The sequence below is a fragment of the Thunnus albacares genome, chromosome 22 (genome assembly GCF_914725855.1).
Source record: "Thunnus albacares chromosome 22, fThuAlb1.1, whole genome shotgun sequence".
NCBI lineage: Eukaryota > Metazoa > Chordata > Actinopteri > Scombriformes > Scombridae > Thunnus > Thunnus albacares.
The window spans coordinates 16,510,749-16,528,231 of record NC_058127.1 but is presented as its reverse complement, the minus strand read 5'-3'; the positions used below and the strand labels follow the sequence as shown (position 1 = coordinate 16,528,231).

At 38.3% G+C, this 17,483-nt stretch overlaps 1 protein-coding gene across 39 annotated transcripts in view; it reads right to left on the bottom strand.

The window, feature by feature from the left end:
• Nucleotides 1-17,483, bottom strand: part of LOC122973552 (receptor-type tyrosine-protein phosphatase delta-like) — a 370,064-nt gene that overhangs the window by 191,296 nt on the left and 161,285 nt on the right. For all 39 annotated transcript variants that reach the window (XM_044341149.1, XM_044341155.1, XM_044341152.1 and 36 more), the window contains exon 8: nt 305-352. The gene's annotated coding sequence lies outside the window, so the exon portion shown is untranslated. The remainder of the gene's footprint in view (nt 1-304; nt 353-17,483) is intronic.

Here is a 17,483-nt window from a genome sequence, read left to right as displayed (position 1 = left end):
ACAGTATTGTTCATAGTTAATAGCTGATCAGTAATTTTAATCTATACTGTTTCTGGTTACATGTGATGATGAGCAAAAGTTGATTTTCAGAATATCAGAAAAAATAGTAGTAGTAGTAGTAGTAGTAGTAATGTTATCAGGGCTCTTGAACATTCAAAATATCCATCTCACACCACTTATCTTAACTTACTTGTCCTCATGACCTCCACCAATATTCAGCAATGAGTAATAATATCCATTATAAGACCATACATCTCTAAAGATAAACCACAGAAAGAAGAGTAAAATACTGAGAAAGGCCTACCTTGAGGTCGAAGGTGTGAAAGTCATGGAACATTCTCTCTCCTGAGACCTGTGACAGAGTGGGGGGGATGAAACGTCAGTCATGATTAGGCCACAGTGCAATTACAGTGCAGCTCCTCTGACAGTGATTGATCAATGAGGAACTCCCTTAATGAAGACAAGGACTCAGGGGCTCCCAGGAGCAAATTGGCAAAAGTAAGTAATGGGAATAGTGTCCCAGATTGCTAAAGCGCTAAGAGGATCATCCCGTCTGCAGCTCTTTGGTACGGAGCAGAAATACAGTATACAGGTGCATGCAGAAGCCAAACTAAAGTGACATTAAGACCATCAAAAGTTAGAGGATGACTTTGTCCATCACGGCCACATAATGATATTACAGCATCTGAAGGATTCTGATCAAAATCTTAAGAACCATTTCTCTAAATAGAAACAGTCTTGTTAGGACTACGTACACTCAAATACTGATTCAAAGAACACCCTTTTTCAATTGTTTATTATTAAATATTTTATGTTTAATGCCTTTTTTCTGGGAAAAAAGTCATGCACAATGAAAAAGTAGTGCAATTCCCAAATTTAAATCTTGAAGTTTGGAGTGGGTGGAGTGTCAGTATGTGTGCATGCAGGGATGTTAGGAAATCCTGTCAATGGTTTTGCGTTTTCAGTGACTGACGCCTGGTAGCAGTACATGGCAAGAAATGTAGCAATGCGCCAATAAAGGCAAGGCTTCAAGGATAAACATAAGGCCTTTTGGTGAGAAAAACTAATCATGCACATTCGTTTTAGCCACAGGACAAACAGACAGAAAATATAACACAAAATAAAAACAGTTTTACTTTTATTGTATCCTTTAAAATATAAAACAAATATAGAATTGCTGGGTTGGTATCATCCTGTGGGCAGTTAAGTGAAAATTGGCTATATGATTCCTGGGTGAAATTCAAATGTTTACCTTTAGTATTACCTCTGAGAGCACTTTGCATAAGTTCAGTTTCCTAATATTAGTTTGAGTTTCGTCATGCAAAGTCATCATCTGACTCAGGAAGACAAAAAACTTGGATCAGATTATTACTGCACTGACCTGGATATCGTCAATATTCTTGCTCCCTATCACCAATCAGCATGTTTCCTTCAGGACCTCTTTTGCTTTTATTGACTGTACTGTATCCACATGAGGTGCATGAAAGGTGTGGAGACCATAATGTGCCTCATCTTTTATTCCTTTGAAAAGGCACAAACTGGGATTTTAAATATTTTAGGAGCTTTCCTAATTGGATGACACAAATTACTGAAGATCTCATGACATGCCCTATAGTCCATATGACTAGTTGTTTTCATTCTACTCTTATCCCCCAAGTAGACCAGGGGTTAGGAATAATCAATCAGTGCCAACACAAAACTCGGTGGAAAGAAAATGTTTTATTGTTCTCTTGCTTCTAATATCAGGAAATGTTCATCCTAGCCCTGGCCCAGATTTTAATTATTTCAATACCCCTTGTGATTTCAAAGCTAGATCTGGGCTTGGTATTATTCACCGAAATGTCAGAAGTCTACTTCCTAAATTGGATCTGGTGAAAATCTGGGTAACTCATCCGATACTGATATTCTTGTTTTGTCTGAAACTTGGCTAAACAAATCTATCACAGACAAAGACATTGCAATTAAGGGTAAAAATGTTTTTCATTGTAACATTTATATAAAGAACAAATTTCATGCTATCATCCTATCATGAGTATCTCTCAGCAGACAATTTGAACTTCTTGCCTTGAAATTGGAACTTCTTAAGCACCATTTTATCAGTGTTGCAGGTTGTTATAGAGCCCCCTCAGCAAGCAGTGAGGCGTAATCATTGTTGAGTAAACAACTACCAACCTTAGATTTTAATGAGATTCTCCTTGCTGAAGATTTTAACTGGGACTGGTTGTTCTCAGTCTCTGACAGTAAATCTACCTGTGACTCATTTCATCTTACACAACTAATTAATAGCTCAGCTCATCCGAATCTTAAATGCCCAGAGAAATCCTCTGTTCTTGATTTATTTTTCACAAATGCTACTCATAAATATTTGGATATTGGTAACTTTGCAAATGATATGAGCGACTATTGTGTTACAGCCACAGTCAGACAAGCTAAGCTCCCAAAATCAAGACCACAAATTGTTCTTAAACAAGATTTTAAACATTTCTGTGAGCAAGCTTTTTCTTAATGATTTGTGGGACTTTGACTGGAACAAGATCTCTCTCATTAATGATGTAGAACTAGCTTGGAAATACTTTCGTGACTAACATTAAAAAATAAACATGCTCCCCTTTGCAAATTTAGAGTGAAAGGCCGAAACAATCCTTGGTTTTCCCCTCAGCTGTCCAGTCCACTAAAAGAAAGGGATATTGCCTAGGCTAAGGCCAGAAAATCCAAATGCCAGACTGATTTTTAGACAAAAAAATTGCTTTACCTTTCTCTTCAAAAATGCTAAATCTGAGTTCTACCTTTTTCAAAACTACAAGTAACTTAAATGATCCAAAGAAATTTTTGGAAAGTAATAAAATCTTCATTTGAGAGTGTAACCACTAATGAGTTGCCAGCCTGCATTGTAAAAGACTCATGTACTCTAACTGATAAATCAGCTATTCTTAACTGCTTTAATGAACATTTTGTTTCCTCAGGTTCTTTATTTGAATCATCCAGATCCAAAACAGCCTAATGAGCAGAGGGTTCACTCTTCACCACCCCAATTAATTCTATGGTTCAACCATTCAATCTTACTCCTCTTGATGTGATAGAGGTCCATAGAGCCTTAAAGCAACTGGATCCTAACAAATCCGCAGGTCCTGACAAGCTTTATCCTTACTTTCTTAAGTTAGCTATAGACTTTATAGCAGAACCTCTGACTCATATTTTTAATCTTACCCTTACCAAACAATGAAATTCCTAACATAGGGAAATCTGCCAATGTTCTTCCTTTGCTGAAAGGAGGGGATCTCATCTAGATTATGTATTTTAGCTAAAGTCCTTGAAAAGTTTGTTAGTGAACAACTTAAAGAATTTTTAGACACAAATGGTATTCTATCACAACATCAGTCAGATTTTAGAAAACAACACAGCACAATAACTGCTGCTATCAAAGTGGTGAATGACATTATTGAGGCGCTGGATGCAAAAAATATTGTGCAGCTCTTTTTATTGATTTGTCCATGGCTTTTGACACAGATGACCATGTTACCTTGGCGGATAGACTCTGCAATATTGGCTTATCTGGGCATGCTGTAAGTTCGTTTTCAAATGACTTGTCAGCTAGAAGACAATGTGTCCAGTTTGCTGGGTCCTCTTCTTCCTCCCTCCCTGTATCAAAAGGTGTACCCCAGGGTTCCACACTAGGACCACTACTGCTCTTCATATATGTAAATAATGTTTGTGATAATTTATCAAATGCCGTGTTCCATTTTATGCAGATGAAACAGCTTCAGTAGTACAAACCCTTGAATTCCTGCAGTCTGCCTTTGACTTTGTTCGGTCCCATTTGACAAGGGGTTGAAATTGAAATGGTCATAACATATAAGTATTTAGGTATTATTATTGATCAGAACTTGTCATTCAAATCACACATTGAAAACCTTGTTTCCAAGCTAAAACTTAAATTGAGTTTCTTTTTTTTAAGGAATAAATCCCGTTTCTCCCTCCGGGCAAGGAAACACTTGATTTCAACTTTTTTTTTTACCATTTACAATGGTGATCTGCTCTTCATGAATGCACCTGACCAGTGCCTAAAGAAGTTGAATATTGTATACCACTGTGCTGTACGTGTTATTACTGGCTGTGGCAATCTCGCACACCACTTTACTCTGTATGCTGCTGCTAAGTGATCATCTCTGTATATCTGCAGACTTTCACATCGGTTGGCTTTTATATATAAATCTCTCCTTGGGCTGGCTCCTCCTTATCTGTGTACATACATGTGTAAAAGCCAAAATCAATATGGTCTGCACTGTCCAATATTCTACAGATGTTGGTCCCCAGAGTAAGAACAGAACTAGGCAAAAAAGCTTTTAAATGCTGCCCCTTCTTCCTGAAATAATGTACAGAAGGACCTTAAATTGTCAGAGCTGATTACTATGGGGGAATTTAAGTCGATTTTAAAGGATTGAGAAAATAGTACTCTTGGTAAATGTGATTGCTCCTAAATTTTTACTGAAATTGTTTTAGAAAATTGTACCTGTTCATGCATCATAACATAATATTGTGTTCACTTGTTTGTAGTGTGTGACAGTTGTATTTGCCTGTTTGTATTGTTTGTGTTTATTGTTGTAACAATGTTTCTGCTACTCTCTTGGCCAGGTCTCTCTCGGAAAATAGATTTTAATCTCTCTCTCTCTCTCTCTATGTATATACATATATGTATATATATATATATATATATAGAGAGAGAGAGAGAGAAGAGAAAGAGAGAGAGGCAGAAGTCTTCAGAGGTGGAGATAAAGCTGTGGACATGGGTTAAAGAAACCCAAGTACAAGGTACACTACATCAAAACTGCACAAGAAAAGTATGATCTCAGATAGCTTTGATGAATATCTAGTCATCTGATATTGCAGAGTGAGCGATCCATATGTTGACAAAGATGGATTCTAGGTTTATTTTTGTGGTTTTGTGATTTTTGCGTCTGATAGGCTTTTATTAACAACATACCCATGAGTTCCAAACTGATTCTCCGTCGTGTTTTGAACTCTGGTACACAAAACAATGTGGACTCAAGGGCCACTTTAACACGACTGCCTCAGTTGGACCGTCAAGTACAGCCTCATTGTTAAAACACCAGAGAACAAGGAAATCAGGCCCTTGAGGCAAAAGCTTCATATGCCACTGTGTTGAAATTCAGTTTTTTATTTAGCCCTGTAATAAACTCCCTGAAAAATCTGGACTGCCTTGTAGTCTGACCTACCATAAGGAGGGACACATTTGCTTTCTGTTGTCCTCATGCCATGTACGCGGGTGAGGAGGGCGCTTGCCAAAAACAGCCAGTGCTTCAAGGGAGGCATCTGACCGGTGCGTCAACTTTTTTTCTTCAAACTTCACAGTATACACACACACACATGCTCACACTTACATGCGTGTGCACACATGCATTAAGATGAACACAAGCATATTAGAAACATTACAAACAAAATAACATTTATTTTTTTTGGTAAAGAAAGACAAGTCTTTACAAAATTCTGCATCGCAGTGGGAAATGGGAAACGGTTGGAAATGGTTTGCAGACTGGGAATTTGGCACCGTGTTTCACTGGAGTTACTAATTAATAAGCAGCACACACTGTACCACATGCTGCTTATTAATAAGTGCACATGCATTTCACATAATGTTTTAGTCAATCACTGTGTTTGTAGGCTACACTATTCAAGAGCTGACAGGTCATCAAATCAGTCATCTCTACATTGTAATATTCACTATCTCTAATGACCACCCCAGCACAAAGGCATGCATACACAGTTTCTACATTTAAAGAAGAAATTGCTCTTTGTGTATCGAGATGATTGATTTGGCGATTGATTGCCAGGGGATGCAAGGTCTGAACACAAAGGAGGCAACCTGATGTAGTCATTTCTTTCATCTTCCTAGAAGCACAAGATGCTGTTTCTGAGCAACTCCAAGCTCACAGTGCAACTGTAAGTTCATATTGTATCCAACTAAGATGAGCTTAAATGTGATGCCCTCCACCTGCTATCTCTCTACTTGCCTTGAACATCAAGATTACACAGCTCAAAGTAATGAAAGTGGGAAAATCACACATCCCTACAGACCACTGTGCCAACCATTGCTATTGTATTTTCCCAACTGACTTCAGCAACAAAAACTGTGTGGTGCATGTTAGCTTTAACTTTATTTTGACTGAAAATAGTTTTCATGAATTGTTTTCATTTTTAATCCTAGTGTGCTCTTCTTTCTTTTGGTGTTTGGCTCACCATGAGTGTTCTTCGCCAGTCTAAAAACACCTTTATTAATTTTAATTAATTTACATTAATTTGGCTTCATACTGCTTATCCAGTGAGCACAGGAGCTGTATCCTCATTTTACTGGCTTGTGTTATACTTTGGTTACCACGGAAACCAAGTCTAGTCACCCTGTGGATGCGAGGTTAGAACACCTCTGTAAGTGTCTTTAAAGTGGTCGGGTAATATTCGATTCTACTGTATGAGCAGCCTCTGTTTGGACATAATTGCAAGTACTGTAATCAGTACTTCTGCAGAGTGTCATGCATGGATGCAACAGTGCTGCCATATTTAGATGTTCTGGATCAAGTTATTTGTGTGGAACTGTGAACATTTAGAAAACACATGGAAAAATACACTCAGTGGATCAAGCATGCGTGAAAGTACCAAAAGTGCATATTTTCATTGCATAACTCTAAAGACATGATTTTTCTGGTAGTTGATGTACACCACTCTGTTGAGCATTTTAAATTACATACACAAGATCATAAAACTGTTTCTTGTTTAAGAAGGGAAATAATTGTGGACAGTTAGTTGTTTTGTACCCTGGGGTGTCATGCATCAGATGCAGGAGTTCTCCTCAAATACCAAATGTACTCAGTGTACTGAGAGAAACAGCTGAAGACTGTAATTGCTTGAGGTGGCATGAAATAGAACAATGTCTTATCTCTGCAGACATTTGTGTACATCAAGGTTACCTTTAGCCAGAGAAACTAAACATCTAAAGTACACCATCTGCTGTGGATAGTTTGCCTTTATGAAATGACTTTATACATAAACGAATGTACTTACATACATGCATTTTACCATTTCTACAATACTCAGTCACGAAAGCTTGCATAGAATGACCAAACTTGTTGAAGCCATTCAAAAATCTGCCAGAATGGTTTAATTCCAACCTTATTTTCTGAATGTGTGTTCATACAAGTTCAAGGTCTGATGCTATCAGAGATTTTCAGACATGGTTGAAGATGCAGAATAAGCTGAAGTCCTCTGCTTTGACAGTGACACATAAGACAGATCATATTTTATTGATCCTATCCTTTATGAACTAAAATTGCACTTAGTAATTTGCATTTTTTGGTCCACAATTTGGAATTAAGACCAGAGAGAACTGTCAGTTTTGATTCCTTTTACTTCCAACTCAATAATGTGGCCTATTTAGCCTTTACAGCTGACAATGACCTTTTTTTTTCTTTAACTTTATCCTCTCTCTTTGTCTTTCTATCTATCTCTCTATAACTCTAAGTGACTGAGTATGGGGTGAATTTAATGATTTGATGTTAACAGTGAAATGGGTCCTTGGGAGCCTCAACAGCTGAAAAGAGCTATATTTGGCCGGCGGACCTGCTTGCCTCAGCACTTAGAGGCACACGTTTAAATGTTCGGCTTTCACCCGGAATGGCCCACAAGAGGGACGCCTGAAGGGGGTTGGGGTGAGGCTTGATGCTGAGGTCCTAGGGAATTGCATGGTCATTCATCACATTAATGAGTCATGTCACTTTATTTACAAAAAAGGGAGACTTTTTTTCCTGTGAATGGTCCCCACTATCATGATGCGGCATTCTGGTAATGTTGGCTGAAGTTAATCGAAAAAGGCAATGCAAGAATTAATCTACAGTAGCCAAGGTAGCCAGCCGTGTCAGGCTGATTGCAGCTGAGTATTGGTGCGCTTGGATGTATTCTGACACAAGGGGACCAAATTTGGTTGGGTTTTTGGGATGGAGACTTGGGCAGATTTGGACTGTGAATCAGCTCCAGTTATTAGCACTTGGGCAAGCTTTGGGCCCGAGGCGGCTCATTCATCACACCTGCGGCATGAGTCCCTGCAACCAGCTGTGCCAGATTTAGGTTGTGGTTGAGCCAAGCAATTTTGGCTAACTTGGGAAAGTAGAAGTGTCTGGGTGTTAAGTTTGTGTAAAGAACTGCTGCTATATCAGTTGCTACTTGTGGTTGCAGTGATACCGTTACTTTAAAGACAAACCGCAATAAATAGACATTACTGCAGTGGTACTTTACCACACAAACATTGTGATGTATGACATAATTTTACTTTCTAGCAGCTTTTGCCAAAAAATATGTCCCGCACATCCTGTAGAACCTGTTACATGTTGAAAATAAAGTCATTAAACGCTCTTGAAAAGCTTAAAACACATGCATTGAATAAAATTTGGTCCAGTTTTAATAAATGGCTAGACAGCTTTCTAAATAACCAAAACCACACTGACTGTTCTGTGCTGTTATCAGCTTAGTCAAAATCCATGAGACTCTACAACATTATATTAATTTCTTATTCATTCACCTCCTTTAAATCCTTATGCTGCATCCTGAGTAGCATGCCGACAGCAGACCGACCAGGGATTACTAAACACTGTTGTTTGCCTGCTTACTAGGCTGAGTGATATGAATATGTTTTCTGGCCTAAATTCCACCTTCACAATTCCATGTGTATCAGATTTTTATTAAATTATGTATTTCATCTAGTTACAATGCAAGAAATCATGGATTGCAAGTTTGTTCTTTTATTATCATATGCTAGCAGGTAATGCTACTGTTGCTGGATTTAATTACTACCCAGAGCTTTCACATCCAGACTGTGAAGGTCAAACTAGTAATTTGCGACAGAAAAACATTCATATTTTCTTAGCCAGTTTCACCTTATGGAGGGGGGCGATTGCCATCCATGATTATCCCAAATCTCTCTGCTTTCACTATCAGTAAATGCGTTTGGTTTGTGTAACCCTTTAACACTCCTCCCTCTTTTGAGGGGTTGTCTGCTTTAGTTTAAACAAACAGAATATTTTTGCTTGTGAGACCATTGCAAATAATTTAAGCGTATAGTTTTCAAGGCATTTTTGAAATGTCAAACTGTTTTTAAGATAGAGAATGGTGTAGTAAATATGGTATTTTTTACACCCTATTTGTAGAATTAGAGTTTGTCTGTGCATTAGAGTCTACTCAATTGATACATGGTCATGTAACTTTTTGTAATAATCTGTGAACATTTTACACAATACTAGCGCCCCCTCAATGGAACAATCGGTCATAAAACATTAGGCCATTCCTAGTCCCACTTGTGGACGAAGGTATGTCCACAATATACTGTGAAACAACCTTGTTACTACAGCTTAGGTTGCTGCCTTAGTATTACTGAAAAGCCAACAGTCTTGCAAATTCAGTGCCAGTCACTGTTCATATCATGCCGGTATACTAATATCACTGGCTTCCTCCCACGCTTGGGTTGCCACATGAAAGCTCTAACATAGACAGTGCAGGGAGATTTAAATAGGAGTGTAAGGACATTCGAACTATATGACATTTTTCTTTGCCTGGGAAATCCAAATCTGTGATATTACCATTTCAGGGGTGAACGGATTTAAAGCACGATGGACTGATAAATCTCGGGACAGGCTGAAATAGATGAATCTCAAGTTATTTACCCTTTTTAATTGGAAATGTCTGTCACAGGGCAGCAAGCCGAGTCCTTTTCCAAGCCATTATCTGTCTGCCTTGATCATTTGCAGGTATTTTATGGAGAGTGATGTGCTGAGTGTCAACGGTAGCTTTTGAATTTATTCCTGTTGGATTTTTATAGGCTTAAAAATACAAATGCTGAGGAGTGAAAATGCTCACAAAAGGTCAGCCTGTTAATCACTGCTGTGTATTTCCTGTTTCACAGATTCACAGATGACAAGTAACAAGATTCTACTGACAGAAAAGTCAAATAGTTTAATTTACTTTTAAGCTAAACTCAGATGTTTGAAATGCCCCGTGGAGTTTATATGATTAATCTGTCACCAGTTGAGCTTCAAACTTACTTTTGTGACTAGCTAACTAGCAGGAACTGTTATCCCTTAACAGGGCTGTGTTTTTATTAGACTTAAGCAAGCTGTAGGTTCCTTTGAGCAAGCCCTTGGGTTTCACTCATAATTGCTCCCAAGGGTCTTGTCAATACTTTCTACCTGCTCTTGAGCTCTCATTCCCGGGCTGTCATCCTTGCTGCGCTGCCTGTCTGGGCCCCTGAGTGACACAGCAGCGTCACAGGATGAGCTCTGTTGAAGGATATCTCTGGCTCTAAAGGAGGACACCACTGGGACACTGCCAGCCCGGTTGATGATGTCACACTGTGACAGCGGCAACTACTTGAGCTCACAACTGTTGGTGTGGACTGCCCAGGGGCTGTATGTGTCTATGTAGGGTTGTGTTACTGTACTGTTGTGTATGTGTGTGAAAAGCTTACTAAATTGAGATCCAAATGTATATCCAGGGAAACTGCCAAACATAATATTCTTTGCAAGGACTGTTTTGCTGTAACCAGACACATTCTTGGACTAAATTTCGACTACACTGACAATCCTCACACAAAGAACTGAATGTGCGTTCTGTACCAACAAACAATTCAATGATCTCATCTCTTATTCATACAGTACTATAAATCTTGACGGCACCAGTGTCTCAGAAAGTGCTATAGCAAAATATAAAAATATCGGCAACAGCCAAGTCACTCCTATCTACATTTGTCACACACACAAAAAAAGACAATGGCCGACAAAACACTGCTTTAAACACTGGTGGTAATAAAAATGTTATCCAGCTCTGAAGGAGTCGCTGATGTGTTTTGACTATGACAGTACAAAAAGCAACACTTTTGTTTCAGGCTTCCGACCCTGCAAACATGGATCTCTTGTGACTGTGACTGCACATTGGCTTGCTGTCTGCTGTGACCAGCAGCAGCATATAAAGGCTCATTTGCACCATCTGCCAGAGGAGGTGACAGGGGCAACTCGTGCCAAGGGGCTTTTGAAAAAAGAAGTACCGATGCCACAATCTACATGCTCTTCTGCTTTGTCTTCTCTGGAATATTTCTTGGTTAAATTGGTCTTAGGGTGGCTTTTGAAGACCAGTGGTGATGAAAGACTGAGACATTGTGTGCTTGCACACTGTCACAGCAGGGACTAGCACTTGTTAGCTAATGTTGTGAGCTGTTTGCGGTGACAGGAGGTTGTGGGAAAGGTCTGTTTCATTTAGAGTGTGACTGCATTTGACTGCTATACTGTATAGGGAGGCAGTATTTTCAGGAGGAATGGCCATGCTAGCGATCTGGCTGTATGGATAGTTTGGTTGGTCCACCACATTGGACTAAATTGAAATATTTCAACAATTATTGGATGGATTGCCATGAAATTTTGCACAGACATGCATTGTCCCTGGAGAATGAATCGTAATTGCTTTTGTGATTCCTTGAATTTTTCTCTAGCACCACCATGAAGTTGACATTTGTGTTTTTTAGTGAAATGTCTCTCTATTGGGTTGATAGTCATGAAATTTGTCGCACATGTTCATATCCCCCTCAGGATGCAGTGTTATCACTTTAGTGATCCCCTGACTTTTCATTTAGTGGCATCATCAAGTCAGATTTTGAATTTGTCCAATACTTTGGTGTAGGACCAAATACCTGCCAAAATAATGACATTCCCATGAGCCTCAGCTGACAGGCTAAACTATGGTGGCCATGGTCAACAATACCTGCTAAACCCCAGAATGTTAGCATTGTCTTTGTGAGCATGTTAGGATGCTGACATTAACATTTAGCTTAAAGCACTGATGTGCCTCAGAACAGCTAGCGTGGCTGTAGACTCTTAGGCTTGTTGTACTGAGGTTTCTCAGTGGACTGATTTCAGTGCAGATTTTGATATGGCTGTCACATCTTTAGTTAATTCAAACTCTGATTGTCAGAGTCAAAGAATAGAAGAACAGCATGCTCCCAAACTTGCAGATGTACAACTAGAAACTTGTAGACAAATATTGGTGTGCCAGCCGTCTTTGTAAACTGCTGATGAATGGAGAAATTCCACTTTGATGGTAATTTGAGCATAGATGTTCTTAGACAAGGAAATTTCATGAGGGTTGATTCTGTCCCTTCACATCTCTCTCAGAACATCGCACTTCCAGAAACTTCCTAACAAAGTTAGTGATCGTTGGTGCAATGTGTCATGCTTCTGACGGTTTGATTGTTTCTGTGTTTTCACATGCAGAGGAGCGGAGAGAAAAAGAGAGCTTCATATGTTGCTCAAGGTCCTTTTAGATACTCCCCATCCCACATCTCCCTGCACAATTAATTTTATCTTTGGGGTATTATCAAGAGGGAGCCTGGCAAAGCAGCATGACAGAAAAACGGTCCAGAACCCCGAGGCCCAGGGTGGGAATTAATCTGTTTGACAAGATCTCTCACAAACGATTTGCCTGGCTTTCCTTCAGTTGGATGTTGCCACTACCCTGCATATCTGAGGGGGTGAAGAATAAGCATGTTTCAAACATAATGTGAACTGAGTCAACTCAAAACATTGAAGTGAGCAGTGACGGGGTGTTGTTGATGTATTGGAAACACAAGGAAAAAATGCAGCCCTGACAGGTGTTGGGTGTTAGGACAAACATTCTGTAGACACAACCTTAGTGGTATGCCTGTTAAGTGAGCATTAGCATTGTTAAAATCAACCATGCAGTCATAATAATGAATTCCTATCATGGGCATCTGTCTTAGGCATTAATCTCTCCGCAAAGCAGAGTTTAAAGTCCTGAATCAAGCTCCAAAAATGGTTAGCCTTGTTGTACTCACACTTTGAAAACTATTGACATCAAGCAGACGTTTGATGCATTATCTGGGACGCAGAAAATTAATCAAAGTAATGATTGAATAATTATCTCAAGTGCAATTAATTAAACATGCCAATGAACTCATCTTGAACAGCTGTCCTAGCTTCACCACTTAATCACTTGTGAGAATTACCAAACACAAATGGAGGACGCCGAGTGCATGCAATAATCTCTGCAAAGTGCATTGTTTACAAACAGTAATTAATATCACACCGTGTATTAGCGGGCTAAGTGACTGCAGTGCACTTCTATAATTGTACCAGAGAGAGTTGGGTTTCTTCCCCACGCTTGCCTCAGACACCCCTTGTTAAGACAGGAGACAGATTATAAGAGTGAATGCTGAGATTATGGAGCACATTCCAAAAAATTCACACAGATTTATAGTGTTTTTGATTCCATATTTTGTGGGTGCCATAGTGCCTTATTAAAATGCCAGAAACACATCATATTTCATAGCAAAATCTATGATTTAACCTACTGAATGTCCCGGACACCATTAACCTGATAATTCATGCTCAACTCAATTTCTACCCACATACTGTAAAATTGATTTATTTTATATTTCTGTCTTAGAATGTGAAATAGTTCCCACTACTTGTTGGCACAGAACTGCGAAAAAGCTCACTCAGTGTCTCTTGAAGGGATAGTTGTGACCATGCTAATGTGGGAATCTGTGGCATTCTATGATGAGGTAATTTCAGGCATTACATATACGGCTTTCATGGTCCGTGGAGCCTGACAGTCACAGCGGACTCCAGGAAATGGTCTGTGTGGTTCTGACATATGAGGGATCTATCTTCAACAGACTAGCGTCTGGAAACAGGAATGAAGATTGACAACCAGTGGTACTCGGCAGGAGACGGCCTAAAAATGAACTGAATAGAAACACTTCATAAGTGGTCATTTATGAGTTAAAGTTATGGTTTACTGATTACAATAATACTGTAGATCTGTAGCTTAGTTCAGCACAATGGGCTACTGTATTATGACAAACTCACACACACACACACATTGTTATAATAACATTAATTACATGCACTTATTATAGCTTACATAAAATGGTGGTATTGTCATTAGAATATGAAACCATTGTAGGATTCTGAATACAAAAAAGGGTAATTAGCATATTCATTATGGTTTTAATATCTTGTACAGTACTGTACATTTCAGTGAGGACTGTACCAAGTGAGATACTACTGTAATTAAAATAAGCTTAGTGCAAACTGTGTGACTCACAGTGCTCTTTTTTTTTTTTTCTTCTGAACTCACATGAAAATTCACATGTTTAATGACAACATAGAAAATAAAATGCCTCAAAGGCAAGGTTAGAGATAATAAAATACAGCAGTGTTGGTCTTTTACAACACCATGCCAGACAATGGAATCCTATTAATTAATATAAATGTGTGTATTATATGTGTGTGCATAATGTACAGAATGTGTACATGAAGGGACAAAATTACTGTCAAGGGATATTGTTGCCCTACGTAGCATACAATTTATAATCTGCCTATACATATTGAGGCTCACTGCATATTGAAACACTTAAGTTTTCTTACATGGAGGTGAATTGAGCCTTTATTTGTTTAAAAGTGGAAAATCAGAATTGAATTGCAAGGTGAGGTTTCAAAACAGCTAGTCTGGTTCTGTTATGATGAACGTTTTAGTGCTGATTTATACTATTATGGAATTTTCGTACTGTAAAGTTTTCTCGCAAGAGCATTTGAATTAAACGTGTGTAAAATAAACACTAAATAACACAGAGCTTAGACGCTGGACATTAGCCTGCACTGTGAGCCACAGATTTCTCAAAGAAAATGTCACCGACTTTATCAATGAATGCGTGCAATCTTGAATTCTGTCTGTACTAAAATGCTGTTGACTTGGAATAGAAAAGAAAATTTGCAGTGAAGGAATGAGATAGGACTTAATGGCTCTTCTGTTCTTGCTACAAAATTGTGGAATCTGTTGTTTCATCTTCACTTCTTTGTGTTTTCTTGCTCATTTTTCTGTGTGTCTTTGTATCCATGCATTAATGTCATGCTGGAGAATACTTTTAATAGCTTCAAAAATTACATATTTTGACTGGGATAAAAAGCAGAACATCCACTCTCTTTGATCATTTTATTGTTTGTCCCAACAGAGTGCTTTGTTGGAATCGATTTCTCTCCAGTATAATTGGTGTCATGCCTGGTTTGGCTAAATAAGCTGTTATACCACTAGATACTTTGGCAAACTAAAAGGGCATTGCTCACACTTTGCTTAAGAATATGCCAAGCAATTACATTAACAAAAAAGGTGCATTATGCTGTACAAAGCTCTTTGAAGGAATTACTTACAGTTGGTTGAGAAATGTCAGTTATCTAATCATCTCTTTTATCTGTGATTTTAGGTTCTAGCTTTCCCACTTGAATGTGGTTCATGTAACATTCAGATCATAGATGGCAATAACAGTTGCTGTCACCAAATTCTGTATTAAATTCTCTTGCTTTAACATATGTGTTTTAGCTGAGTTTTACTGTAATTCAAGCGCATACCACTAAATGGGTTCACCTCTGATCATTCAGTCACGCTTAGTATAAGTCTGTAAAACCCCAATTCACTGTCAGCTATCCAACAGGAGCTTAATGTATTTTTGTTAACAGAAAAGTGCAAGGTTAAAAGGTTAATATCTGGCAGTGACTACAATTCTCTATGCTATTGTAGCAGCACATCCCTTCTCTCTCTCTCTCTCTCTCTCTGTCTCTCTCATTCGCTCTTCCACAATTGTGTTATTGTATGAGTGCACACTCACACAGATGCACACACTAATGGTACTCTCTCTCCTCCCCTCAGTGTACAAGTTGCAGCAGAGCCATCCATCCAAACCTGTAGACCATGAAATTAGGTAAAGACGTAAGGCTGTGAATGACACAGGTGTGGATACAAATGAGAACATCCGAATGAAGAAGTACAGATCCAAGACGGCTGATACTGTAGTCGTTATAGGCATTCAGAATTATATTTCACAGCTTCCTCCTTCATTTTATTTAGCCCACTTTTCCTGTTGTGTATTAGTGGTCAGGACAGGGCATTAGCATACATGCTGGGAAGCTGTGCGTAAGGATATTAGGAGCTCTGTCATATTCCAAATCTCATTTCCCATAGAAAACTTAAAAGTCGCTCAAGCTTGTCTGCGCTCCTCAGCTCCCTTGTATAAATCAGAGCATTTCTTTTCTTTTCCCTTTTTTGAATACATTCAGATATTCAAATCAAATTATTCAGAATTCTTCTTTGTAATATTTTTTTCCTCTATGTACAACTAAGATTTAACAAGTGACGAGCACAATGGCAATAATTGCAAGTCCTTTTCTATGATAATATTAACATACCAACCGCATCAAGAGACAGAACTCTGGTTTTGGACTATTCTGCTAAACCCAGGATTCAATGACAATATTTTATTTTGCATTTACATTGTGCTTGTTTAATTACTTACTCCCACAATAGGTATGGTTACAATTACATAACTAGAATGACTTGTTAAGGTTAAGGAAATATTAATTGTTGGTTTGAGATTGGATATGCACTACAGTGTCTCTTTATTTTTTGGCCCATTTTATGAAAAGCACAAAAATGTCTTGCAGAATCAACCAATATGGACACAATGATGTAATGTTAAGTGTATGAAAACATAATTTATTTTCCTTTTAATTCTAAAATAGACAGGAGTTGATAATTGATATGATTTAAGTCTGTTTACTTAGGGAGTATAGATAATGTTCATGATATAACATAATGGAGTGCCACAAGGCTCCAGATTAGGGCCTCTCCTTTTCCTCATTTATTATTTGTTTTGTTTTCACCAGAATGAAAACATCGTGCAGGTTCATTGTTGGCTGTTTGATTTACCACCATCCAACTGGAGACCTATATCTACGGTAAAAGTGGGTTGTGTTAGCTATGAAAGACAAATAGCAGCAAGTAGGTTTGACAAAATTCAAAACACAGAAATAATGAAAACCATTTTATATGATAGATTTACCTTTAACCCAGGAAGCCACATCCATATTAAGTCAAGATAATTTGATTACTCTCTGTTTTGTAAGCAAAACAGTGCATCTATCTGGTCAATATGTGTGAAAAAAAATTTTGAGTTACCTATCTGGGTTCATAAAGAAAAAAAAAAAAAAATCCACATAATGTGTCTATTGCTGATTACGAGTTGTCTGAGACATGACATCAAACATTTTACAGTTGAATTTACATTTTCAACATGACATCAGCTCTTATATTGGTACAAAGAAGAACGGTAGTGTTTTATGAAAATTAATTTCCTCAAATGCTATAAACTGAAGCTTGATAGAGGTATGGAGAAGGAGAGTGTCCTTTGGCTTTTGATGAATATATTACTGGATTGAGGGTACCACAATGAAAAATGTTGAAATCAATTAGTTAAAGATAATTCTGTAAAAGGTAGGTCAATAAAGGTGAGTTTTTAGCAGTGATTTAAAGTGCTGGTAGTGATTTGGCAGCCCTAAGCTCCACGCCCAAGCCTTTCCAAAGGG